General features: G+C 41.7%; 1 protein-coding gene across 12 annotated transcripts in view; it reads right to left on the minus strand.

Annotated features, from left to right (window-relative positions):
- Positions 1 to 12374, minus strand: part of sgcg (sarcoglycan, gamma) — a 692618-nt gene that overhangs the window by 412060 nt on the left and 268184 nt on the right. The window contains exon 1 of one of the 12 annotated variants that reach the window (XM_072577381.1): positions 1848 to 1870. The exons of the other annotated variants lie outside the window; for them this stretch is intronic. The gene's annotated coding sequence lies outside the window, so the exon portion shown is untranslated. Of the gene's footprint in view, positions 1 to 1847; positions 1871 to 12374 lie in introns of those variants that run through there. 12 annotated transcript variants of the gene reach the window in all.

Here is a 12374-nt window from a genome sequence, read left to right on the forward strand (position 1 = left end):
AACATAATCAAATAATAAAGACATTAATAGTATTGAAGAATCATGAGCAAGTTCATTAAAAATCCTGTAGAATAAAGGAAACTGTCAAATGGTTTACTTTTTACAGAAGTAATTTAGTAATGGTCAGGTGATTGGCAAGGCTGGCATATACTGCTGTGGCAAAATGATGGCTATCTATGTAGAAATAGGAAAATGCATCTCACACCAAGGGCAAAAATGAAGCCCACAGGAGTTTGCGAGGTTTGCTTATTGAAACAGCTGTTTAGTTCTCCCAATGCAGGTAGACACAAGGAATTTCAGTCATGTAGACCATGGAATCAGGACATCTGATGCAGCAGCAGATTTGAAGCACCTGTGCCAAAAACAGTTCAGCAGTTCACATTTGGAGCAGGATAAACGATGTGAACTGCATTACAAGAAATGGTTGATAGTCAAGCAAATGCGCAAGGAGCAGTAAGGTCTGCATTTTAACATTGAAAGTCCTGAAGGTTTAGTGGCAAGGAATTGAAAAGAGTTGAACTGAGTTCAAAGAACACAACCTTCAGTAATCTGCTGCACAGTACAAAGTGACAAAGCAAGTCGTCCTTGTTCGATATGTTACAAAGGTTACTAGAACAGATGTGAAATTATTTAACACATTGTGAAGGTTTGTAGATTGAAGTGTGTCTTCAATATGGCCGCAATGCTTGTCATCACTCTGACCAATCCTTCACAGGCTTTATGCTGAAGGGGGCAGAGTGACAATGTGATGAACAACAAGGCTCTTCAGTGTCATGGGGTTGTAGCATGTAGTGCAGGAAGTAGACGTCCAAGGAAGATTGAACAACAACTCGAGGACTAATTACATGAAGCCCTGAATTCAACTTGAGAAAATTACTCTGCAGATAATAGTTTCAACATTGGTGGAGCCATTTCGAAAGCACCATCTCACAGCTCCAGGTGAGTATTCAAAATTGTTGTTTTTTCTTAATCTTTCACATACTGACACAATCTCATCAATTACAAACCCAGAACACACCACAAAATGATTACAAAGCATATGCAGCAAGTTTGTTGGAAGGATTATACTGATCATATTGCAATATTCTTTCTGTTCTCTTTGCATTTTTATTCATCTCACCAAGGAGCTACAGAACCTGAAAGCTGCACTCACTCCACCTGGTCCCATATAATATTAAGGATGCACTGATTTAGAGGCTTGTAGTCTGAAACAAAAGGCTGGAATTTTACCAGACCCCGAACAATGTGGGCTATTGCATGAAATCTGGGAGAATGATGTCAGAAATCTAGCCAGAACGCTCTCAATGTTGGGAGGAACAAATCATGCTTTCTAATAGAATTGTAGAGTTGAATCAAGATACTCGCTAGAAAGTGGCAAGATGATTATTGATAGGGACTATTACTCATTATCATCCTTATTAACACTCAATGTTGCCTCATTAATATGCAGGTCCCTGTTAAGTATAGGCTGAGAATTCCTGACATGAAAGTCTGAACGGGTATCCAGTGACTCTAGCTCACCACTTGCTCTCCCAGACCCCATTTGGGATACCCTGCATCACAGGGAATAGCTATGGGCTACAACTGCAGTCTATGACACTGATGTTGTCCAATATGTGTCCATTTCTTCACAACAATATGGCTTTGATCCATTATCGGGAAGAATATACATTGTAAAGTCACACTTCGGAGTGCATCATCAACTATCTTTGCAAGAACACTGTATACTCAGGAACAGGTGCCCAGCTCAAAGATTAGACCAGGCTGTCTCTCGGGGCTTCTCACTCATTTGCTGAGTGCACACTCAGTTAGCATCTACCTGGATGCTTGTAACATCTCTGTCTTACCTTGATTTGCCTTGTGTTCTTGCACCTTGACATCGCGGGTACAGCCTAAAGGCTTGCCTTGCTGTTTAGTGCAGACACAAGTTATGCTTGTCAGTAGCCATCAGTCAAGTGGATGGACATGTTGCTGTAGAGCAGAGTGAGATGTTAGTCTCACACCAATATCATGTGTCAGGATGTCTGAATGTCAAATATACTGTGTTTCAGTCAAATAACTGTATCTCAAAATTAAAGGGAATTGTTCTAAACTGAGTCAAATGAGTCAGTCAAGACCAGTATCCATCCACAACGCAGGTGCATAGGCACACTGAATTATCCTCTTCGAGTGGTCACAGTCAGGGGTCTGTCTCAGTGCAGTTGGCAAGTGGGCCACAGTCAGCCCTGGGTGTCAGTGGAGTTTGCCTTGGGGGCATATGAAGGGACACTGTAGGGATTGGAAGGAGAAGATTGATGGTGTAGGCAGCAACTTGTGCTGCAGAGGGATATGAATGTTGAAGGAAGGCATTTCGATATATAAGGAGGTGGGAGCTAGTAGGGCATGGGATGCTGCAGAAGATGGACTGGTTATCATCATCAGTACAGCTTGGATAGAAGATTGCACAGTACAATAGTGGGCATCATTGAACTGTAGTTACAGATCTCAAGAATATGAAAGAAAGCTGGAGTTGTAGTTCAAGGTGATGGAAGGGAACATGTGGGGTTTTGGACGAGACAGGCTGTCCAGGGAATGCCAGGTAGAAAGGGACATGCAGGTTCAGCGGAGGGGACATCATTGCCAGGCTGAGTCTAGGACTCACAGTGTCCAGCATGACCTGTCATTCCTCCCATGATAGCTGGACGAGACCTGTGTTTGGAAAATGGCTGCAACCATGGCCAGGGTGGGCAGAGGTGGTTTTAGTTTGATTTGATTTGATTGATTGTAGTCATGTGTGCCCAGATACAGTGAAAAGCTTTGTTTGTGAGCAGTACAGGCAGATCATAGCAGGACATATAGGTCATAAGGTGCTTGGACAGAGTGAGGCATACAGGCTACACTGCATAGGAAGTGTGCGAATCAAGATCAACATTAGCAAGATCAGCATTATTTGAAGTTAGAGAGGTCCATTCAGTAGTCTAATAACCACAGGTAAAAAGCTGTTCTTGAACCTGTCCGTGCATGTGTTCAAGCTTCTGTGTCTTTTGCCTAATGGAAGAGGTTGTAGGAGAGCATTACAAAGGAGGGAGGAGTCTTTGATGATGTTGGCAACCTTTCTGCAGCAACAAGAAATGTAAATGGAGCCTATGGATGGGAGGTTCGCTTCCATGATGGTCTGGGCTGTGCACATGAGCTTCTGTCATTTATGACCCTGTGCAAAGCAGTTGCCATACCAGGCCATTATGCACTTGAATAGTATGCATTCAATGGTGCATCGGTAAAGTTGGTGAGGTCCTTATGGATATGCCAAATTTCCTGGGCTACCTGAGGAAGAAGAGGTGTTGTTGTGCCTTCTTGACTGTCACACCTACATGGGAGGTCCAGGACAGTTTGATAGTCAAAAACATAGGCTCCATTTCTGTGTGACACGAAGTCCTTCAAAGGGTAATTGTATCAATCAGGAGCCTTCAGAGTACAGGTTTACATTAGTTAGAATCATGCATGGTCCAGGTGAAAGACAGTGTACAGGGATTTAGGGAGAAATGCTCAGAACAGGCAATGTCAACCATGCCACTGCGAACTACAGAGAGACATCTCTATGATACAGAGTGGTTACAGGCAACCTTAAAAGAGGCACCTGGGGCCCCAGTGCACGGGCTAATGCAAAACCGCTTGAGTGCTCAGGGACCTGGAACTGATTCCCTCTCTGCCTGAATTGTAAGAATCAAGCAAATTTTTCTTTTATTCACTCACAGGATGAGGGCATCACTGGATAGGTCAGTATTTATTGCCCATTGCTGTGGATCTGAAGACACATGTAGACCAGACCAAGTAAGCATGGCAGTTTCCATCCCAAAAGGACTTTAGTGATCCAGATGGGTTTTTCCTGACAATTGCTTCATGGTTATCACTAGACTCCTAATTCCAAATCTTCATTGATTTCAAATTCCACCATCTGCCTTGCTGGGATTAGAACGCAGTTTCTCAGAACGTGATCTGGGTCACTGGATTAACAGTGCAGTGATAATACCATTAGGTCATCCCCTCCCCAGGTATGTGCTAAGATGCCTTTCATCGGTGATCTCGGACTGGAGGGGAAGGATTCAGTGCTCATTCTACCTCTTTTCCACATTATTAGTGTGGCACTCTTTGAAGTAAGGTCCTATGGCGAAGTTGAATCCTTCCTTATTCTTCATTGTTGGAATGCAACATGTCTCACTCTGTGGAGGTGTATATTAACCTGTCATTGGTAAGGGATGTGGCTGTTGACTGCTCTCATTGCTAATAACCTGTTGTGTTCCTATTGCTGCTGACACAGGCTCATTGCTGGTTTGACTGAGGGACCTAGCCACAGCAGGGGTTATGGGGACTATAGCTGCCATGCAGTGAAGGTGCAGGGAGATAGAGGAGGTACAGATGTGCCAAAAAATCTGGGCCAGCAGCAACAGGCAGCAGTTGAACAGCATCCACCAAATGAGAGGTCACAGCTCAAAGGTCCCTCAGGATGTACTGGAGACACGAGGAGGGCCAGAGTCTGTTGTCCACAACACCATTTCCTCCAGATGAACAAGGTGTAGCATCTTCCCAGGCTGAGAGTGTCCCAGGGCACTGTGACTGAACTTTCCCAGATACTGGACATGGACCTAATAGCTGAGTGGCCATCCTATCACAGTGATTGTCAAGGTGACAGCTGCAATGGACCTCTATGTGAAGGAACCATGGTGAGTGGGAGTGGCGGGGGGCGGGGCTTAGAGAGATCTTTTAATTGTCCAGCTACAAATACATCATGCTGTGACCAATGGTCACTGTGCTCAATCATACTGTTCCCCTTCCCAGTGACGAGTTCAGTGCTGCAGGCCAGGCACTAGGCCTCAGGAACATAGCTGGCTCCACCCCCCACTCTGGTACACAGCACCATCACCTGTACACACATCGTGCTGGGAGGGCTATATCACAATGCAGCTGAGATCATCAATGGGAAAGACTTTCAATTCATCAGTGTGTAAGTGACCTATGATGATCATTGTCACTTCCTAAAGGTCTGTGTCCTGGGGGCTGCCATGGTTGCTACATCCTGAAGAACTCACATGTTCCAGCTACATTCAAGAGTTCAAAGCTATGCAAGGTTGGTTACTTGGGGACTAGGGTTACTCTCTACGACTATGATCAACTCCATTACACAACCACTGACTAAGGTGGAGCGTAGATAAATGCAGCTCATTCATCAACTGAGGCCATCCTGGAACAGAGAGCAGTCCTCTGGAAGATGGTGTTTCACCGCTTGGACCAGTCTCAATGAGGCCCTTCAGTACAGTCCAGAGAGTGTACCACATCAAACTGGCATGCTGTGCCCGACACAAATGAAGCAAGCAAAAGGGGAAAGTGGTCAGTCCTGAGAAATTGGGAAGGTGAGATGAATCTTCTGATGAGGACAATGAGCATCTGGAGCAGGAGGATCCTCACCTTGTGCATGTCAGACCGCCACTAACCAGACAGAACGTAATCGATGCTCAATTCCAGCCAATGAGAGCTGGGAGCAGTGATCACTCAGTGATTGAAGAATACTTGGTGCTCAACAGGCAAACAGGAGAGAAGCGCAGCTTCTGTTTGTCTGATTTCTGTTTGTTTTTGGAGTTTGTAAGTAAAAGTGCATTTTTTACATCATTTGAAGGCTTCCCTGTATGTGATGGTTCCATGGAGAACAATAATAAGATGCTGTGCTATGGTGGACTTTGAGAAAAGAGTAACAGAAGGTGTGAGGTGGGATGTGCCGCAGAATCAGAGATGTGCGGTCTGGTGTTTCAACAGCACTTAGGGTAGGGATGGGCTGGTATATGTGCCGCCCTGCCTCTGTGCTGTGAAAGATGCTGGTTCACAGCTACTGTGCCTGTGTGCCACCGTGAAGGGGATCACTGCAGTACCAGCACTTGTCTGGGTGTACAAGGGCCTTGTAATGATGGTGCAGGCACCAGGTACGATGGTCTATCCTGGGATATTCAGGTGGTGGTGAGTACTTCTGTCCACAGCGAGTGGGAGAATCGGACCAGCATTGGACATGAGAACTGCACAGGGCAGCATACCTACTTTAATAATACAAGTTTGAGATGATTGTGAGAAAACACACTCAGCCTCACAGAGAGTAAGCCTCCCACGAAACTCGCCATAAATGACACTTTGCCAAAATATGAGAATATTCAGCCTAAAGAGATTAGTGATTTTTAAGTAGTCCATGTGAGTAATGAATTATGAGCTGCTGACATCCGATACACAAGATCAACACCTTGCCGGAATATTACAAGCTGACAATGAGAGTGAAATGTAGATCAGAAAAAATGCTATTTGGTGTTGTTTACTCCTTCCACTGAGGACAAAGCCCTCAAGGAACCTCAACGACTAAGAACAAATATTTACCACGGCCTGGATGTAGCCAGCCAAGTGACCCTGATTATTTTGATTCTGAAAAAGCCTTTCTCCTCTACCTCAGATCATTGTGAACATCACATTTCGTACAATGATAATGAATGTCTTCTTAAAATTTAAATAGACCTTTGCCTGTCTGTAGTGGCAGCCTTGGGCAAATTCAAAGTCAGTGTAGATAAAATTTAGTTGTGTTGTAACAATAAAAACTTGGATATGTCAGTAAAGTCAGAGAATGCCTTCCAAACATCACAAATCTGCCAAACCAGGCAGAGGGTGAGTGGAATGGTGGAACAGAGTAACAGTGCTGGAATGTGTTGTAGTTAAAATTGATTTCATGAAAAGCATCAAATCGAGATTTACAGTAAGCAATGATAAAATTGTTAGATGTACTAAGATAAATATTTTATGGCAGTTCGACTTGTATGAAGTGATTTTGATTGTCAATTACAATTGAATATAACCCTGATCATGTTTTTGGATTTTCATTTTGTACACTTTTCTTAGATTGTACCAAATATTTCACCAATATGGGTCTTTGCTTTCTGTGACCTGGAGAGTGCAAACTATCTGGGTATTTTATAGTTCATCTGGGAATCAAACAGAAACACTGCTACTTTTTCTTCATGGAATGTCAATGCTGTTAGCAAGACCAGCACTTACTACAATTTTGCAAAAGTGAGGACTGCAGATGCTGGAAATCAGAGTCTAGATTAGAGTGGTGCTGGAAAAAAAGCAGATCAGGCAGCTTCCGAGGAGCAGGAAAATCAATTACTACAATTTCCTTTATTGGGCATATCGTAAGTCCTGAAGAAGGGCTCATGCCCGAAACATCGATTCTCCTGCTCCTTGGATGCTGCCTGACCTGCTGCACTTTTCCAGCAACACATTTTCATATTGTAAGCAGTCACTTGATCTTTCTGGGTTTTGGAAGTTTAGTAGAATTAATCATTCATTTCACCCTGCTTAAACTATAGACTTACATAACAAATTTCTTAAACAGTAAATAAATGAGAAAATAGAAAAAAATGCCTTGTCATAATTTACAGTCATTGGAAGAATTACAATCCTTGCTCAAAAGATAGAAAACAAGAAATTCAATTAGCGGCAATAAACAGCAAGATAGTGACATCAAATACAGGGTGCTAACCAAAATGTGCTGGTTCTTTGTAGTCAATTTATACCCTCAGATTGTTTCTTCTGGGATATCTGATTGAAAAATGACAGCTTGAATCATTCTTTTCAAAATTTGACTGAGATAAGAGATGTTTAAATTGACAGGCCAATTATAATCTCACTTGCCCAGCAAAAAATCAAGCACTTTAATTTACTCCAGTTGCTTATTCATCCTGGAGGTGCCAGAGTTGAGGTTTCCTATGTTTTAATGACTGAACAGCAAGGGTCTTGCAAACTTGTCTGTAGCCACACGTACATTTCATGTTCTGATGATGTCACTGGGACTTGCCTGCTGCTGAGTTCAAAAGCCAGTGAGTCCAACAGGGGGTACAATTATGTCCTGAAGATGCCAAGATGGTGGAGTGGTTTTTTACTTCCTTTGAGCCATCGCGAGGTGCAAGATTCCTGGTGACAGTCTCTTGGCTAGATCATTTTTGGGCAATTTCATAGCCAATTCTCAACCGGCACAGTTGCAAACTTCACTAAAAACCTTAAATTTTGCACAGAATAAAACCTCATTTGAGGAGTAACAATTGAGTGGTTAACTTGCACTGCTACTCATTTATCAAACAGGAGGCTGGAAGAACATAGCAAGCCAAGCAGCATCAGGAGGTGGAGAAGTCACCGTTACAGATGTCAAAAGGGTTACACCCAAAACGTTGACTTCTCCACCTCCCGATGCCGCGTGGCTTGCTGTGTTCTTCCAGCCTTCTGCTTGTCTCCCTTGGATTCCAGCATCTTCAGTTCTTCTGTGTCTACTCAATTATTGAAGACTGATTGTGGTTAACATTAGGTTCCACGGGGTAGATATAACACAGTGTTAGAGTCTCCATCCACTTTCAGGTCCAAAGGTTGGCGCTGAGGCCATTCCACTCTGGTGGCTTGCCTTGCAGATATTTAATGGTCAGTAGGCTGTTAAATGTTTTGATGAGGAGCTTTCAACACCATTTTGGGGCTTGCCAGACAATCTGACAGAGTGGTAGCCACTTCTGGGATTGCATCCAATCGCCAGTGATGTAGTGCTGGAGCTGAAGTGAGAGCGAAGTGGTGGTGGTCTCACTGGAGGGCAGTGGGCATGGCCAGACTGGCAGGCATCAGCGAGGGGTACTGAGGAATGGGAGTGCTAAGGTGGATAGGGTGTAGGGAAGGGGAACAGGAAGGGGATCTCTGCCACTGCTATTTTAATTACAGTGCCAACAGGAAGAACCCTATAAATCAGTGCATTTGGCTACTTAAGGGCTCACTGGCAGGTAGGCCACCTGACAGCCATTGTTAAATGATGGCAGCAACCACCACAGCAGGCACAATCCCCAAGGCATTTTACAGGTCCCTGTCTGCAAACTCACCACTAGAGGGGTGAACATTTAAATCTAACACTTTGTCTCAGAAATGCAACCTGACCTGCCAATCAGGGCATATTAAAGTTCAACCCACAGGATCTTTATATTTGAATGGAGTAGCTAAATGGGAACAATTTTTTTTCTGAGATTACTGTGCCTCGAGACAAACTAAAGCATTTTTCTCTGAATGCACCTGAATCCTAACACTTTATTGGTTCAAACCTAACAGTTGGTAGAACTATTGACACAACAGACAAGTTAAATAATTTGTTCAATGCATTTGTAAATTCTCTTGTACTAATAGTCATTTCCAGCTTACACAGTACTCTTCATTGGAGATTACTGAATTTGCATTTATGCACCAACTATGTGGATAATCCCATGCTGATTCTATGTGCAGCTTGAAACTACACTAACTACACTTGCAGATTACATTTTTTGCATCCCTCTTATTCTCCCTTTCAATCAACAGAACAAAGCATGGTTGCAAAGAGGACAAATAATTTAACAATGCAATGATTCTTATTATATCAAAAACAATTTTTGGTCATTGGATCATTTACTGTCATGTGTTTTTGAGATGTGAAAGCTTTTGTTAAAGGCAGCATTTATTACATAACTCTTAGCTGCCTTTCTGAACCATTACACCCACAGTGTTGTCAGGGAGTTCCAGGATTTTGACTCAGCAACAGTAGAGGACAGGTGGTTTATCAGGATGGCGTGCTATTTTGAGGAGTACTTGAAGATAGTGGTTTCCTATGTATCTCATGCCCTTCTTGCAGGTTTACTCAAAATTACTTCAAAATTTCTGTACGGGAGCAGGTTATTTGGTTCAACTGGTCTATGCAGCTAATTAAGCTCCACACGGGGCTCCTCCACCTTGTTTAATCTCACCTCATGACCATATCCTTCTATTCATTTCTCCATCGTGTGTTTACCTAATGCATCCTTCTTTGAATCTTTAGCAAATTGCCTAACAATCCCACGTGATAGCAAATTTAAAATTCCCATTTGTGAGGAGAAGAAAATTAACTAAAGGATGCTGAAAATTTGAGGCAATGTCATAGAAAATTCTAGAAATCAGTACTGAATCCATTAAGATCTGTAGACCAGAAGTATTAACATTTCAAATATAATTCTTCATCTGAACCTTGCATTGAATTGCTGATCAACCTGCCATACATTTCAAGCATTTTGTTTAGAATGATAAGATCATTTTTAAATTTATCAAGCAGAAAATTGGAAATTGCAGTCATTAGTATTCACTCCATTTACATACATTCACGTACAATATTGACTTTGATCAGCAGCAATATTGCTCTCAATACAACTATTTCATAAATCCAGAATGACAAGACCTCTCCAGTCACTTAACCTGATCTAACAACAGACTGCCAGTAGATAAATAATCGTAATAAAATCCAGCTCATTTAAAAATATGGAATAGCATTTAATTGTAAAAGTGATCTTGGGGAGAATATATATTTATTCCATTAGAAATATTTACCTAAGTATATAAGGTCAAACAAAATGAGCAGAAAGGTCAAACAAGGAATGCTGATTAATATGTTCTTAATTCTTCAATAGAAGAAATCATCTCAGTCTTCTGTGTTATTTGTATCTCAGAGATTGTATGGATGCAGACTTCAAATATATATATTGTTATAATAAGTCTACAGCACAAGAACAGGCCATTCTGCCCAAGTCATCAATACCAGACTTTAAATTCCACAGAAACCTCCTTCAACTCCCTTCATCTAAAATTGTCAGCATATCCTGCTATTTCTTTCTACCCAATGTGTTTATCAGACTTCTGTTCACAGTAAATTGTATCTGTGTTTTTTACCTCAATGTCACATTTCCTCTGTACAAATGATTTTCCTGCACTTTTCTTGGTTAAAAGAAGTCTATAGTACTTACAGATCTTCCTGCCTGAATTGATGATATGCTGAATTGATTCTTGAACCTCCATGGTGGTAGATGAAATTTTGTGTTTTTTTATCTCATGCTCACAATATTTTTGAGTCCAATTCACATTGTCAGTATTTATTTCAATTAATTAGCTGCAAAGTACATTTAAAACGACACTGCTAATGAACATATTAGATTTAACTGGGCAATAATAAATGGTATGGAATAGCTTAATCTGATACTTGATTCGAATTTGGCTGCTGACAAACTAGATCAAATTATCAACTTGATTAAACATTATTTCTGAATAATATATGGTAGTACTAATTTAGCATACAGCTGATACCTTTCATCGTTTCTAAAAGAGGGAAGTATTGCATAATTTTACATATTTCGAGAATAGTATTGTGTGTTAATGCTTCTTTGGAGAATAATTGGTAGTTGGAGAACTTTTTTCTTTTCAGTGTTAGTATAAGTGCGGAAAGGACTCATAATCAATCAAATCAACAATTTATTTTTGAAAAGATTTGTAGCTCAGGTTGAGGTCTGGATATAGTTTTGCTCACTGAGCTGGAAGGCTTGTTTTCAGATGTTTTGTCACCATACTAACATCATCAGTGAACCTCCGGGTGAAGTACTGTTTATGTGTTTAGGTTTCCTTGGGTTGGTGATGTCATTTCATGTGGTGATGTCTCTTGTTGTGGTGATGTCATTTCCTGTTCTTTTTCTCAGAGGTGACAAATGGGATTCAAGTCAATGTGTTTGTTGATAGAGTTCCGGTTGGAATGCCATGCTTTTATGAATTCTCGTGCGTGTCTCTGTTTGACTTGTCTTAGGATGGATGTGTTATCTCAGTTGAAGTGGTGTCCTTCGTCATCTGCATGTAAGTGAGAGTGGGTCATGTCTTTTTGTGGCTAATTGATGTTCATGTATCCTGGTGGCTAGGTTTCTATTGTCCAATGTAATGTTTGTTACAGTTCTTGCAAAAACTAGCAAATCTAATGTCATTTACAAAATACCGTGCAAGAACTGTAACAAACACTACATTGGACAAACAGGCAGAAAACTAGCCACCAGGATATATGAACATCAACTAGGCACAAAAAGGCATGAAACACTCTCACTAATGTCCTTACATAGAGGTGAGGAAGGACACTACTTTGACTGGGACGACACATCCATCCGAGGACAAGCCAAACAAAGACATGCACGAGAATTCCTAGAAGCATGCAATTCCAACTAGAACTCTATCAACAAACATATCACCATAGAAAATGACATCACCAACCCAAGGAAACCTAAACACATAAACAGAAAGCGGGCCATGCCAACAGTGCTTCATCCGGAGGCTCACTGATTACATTACCTAGTGTGGTGATGAAACATCTAAAAATGAACCTTCCAGCTCAGCGAGCAAACCTACATCCAGCAAATCAATAATGATGGACATGTTCAGCCAATTGTATCATTCTTACTGTCATTAGGAAATGAAAAAAATCGACATTTGATGGCAGATGCTGCAAGTCCAAACTTCAAGTAAACAACATGAAC

This window comes from Chiloscyllium punctatum, chromosome 9, assembly GCF_047496795.1.
Source record: "Chiloscyllium punctatum isolate Juve2018m chromosome 9, sChiPun1.3, whole genome shotgun sequence".
Taxonomy (NCBI): Eukaryota; Metazoa; Chordata; class Chondrichthyes; order Orectolobiformes; family Hemiscylliidae; genus Chiloscyllium; species Chiloscyllium punctatum.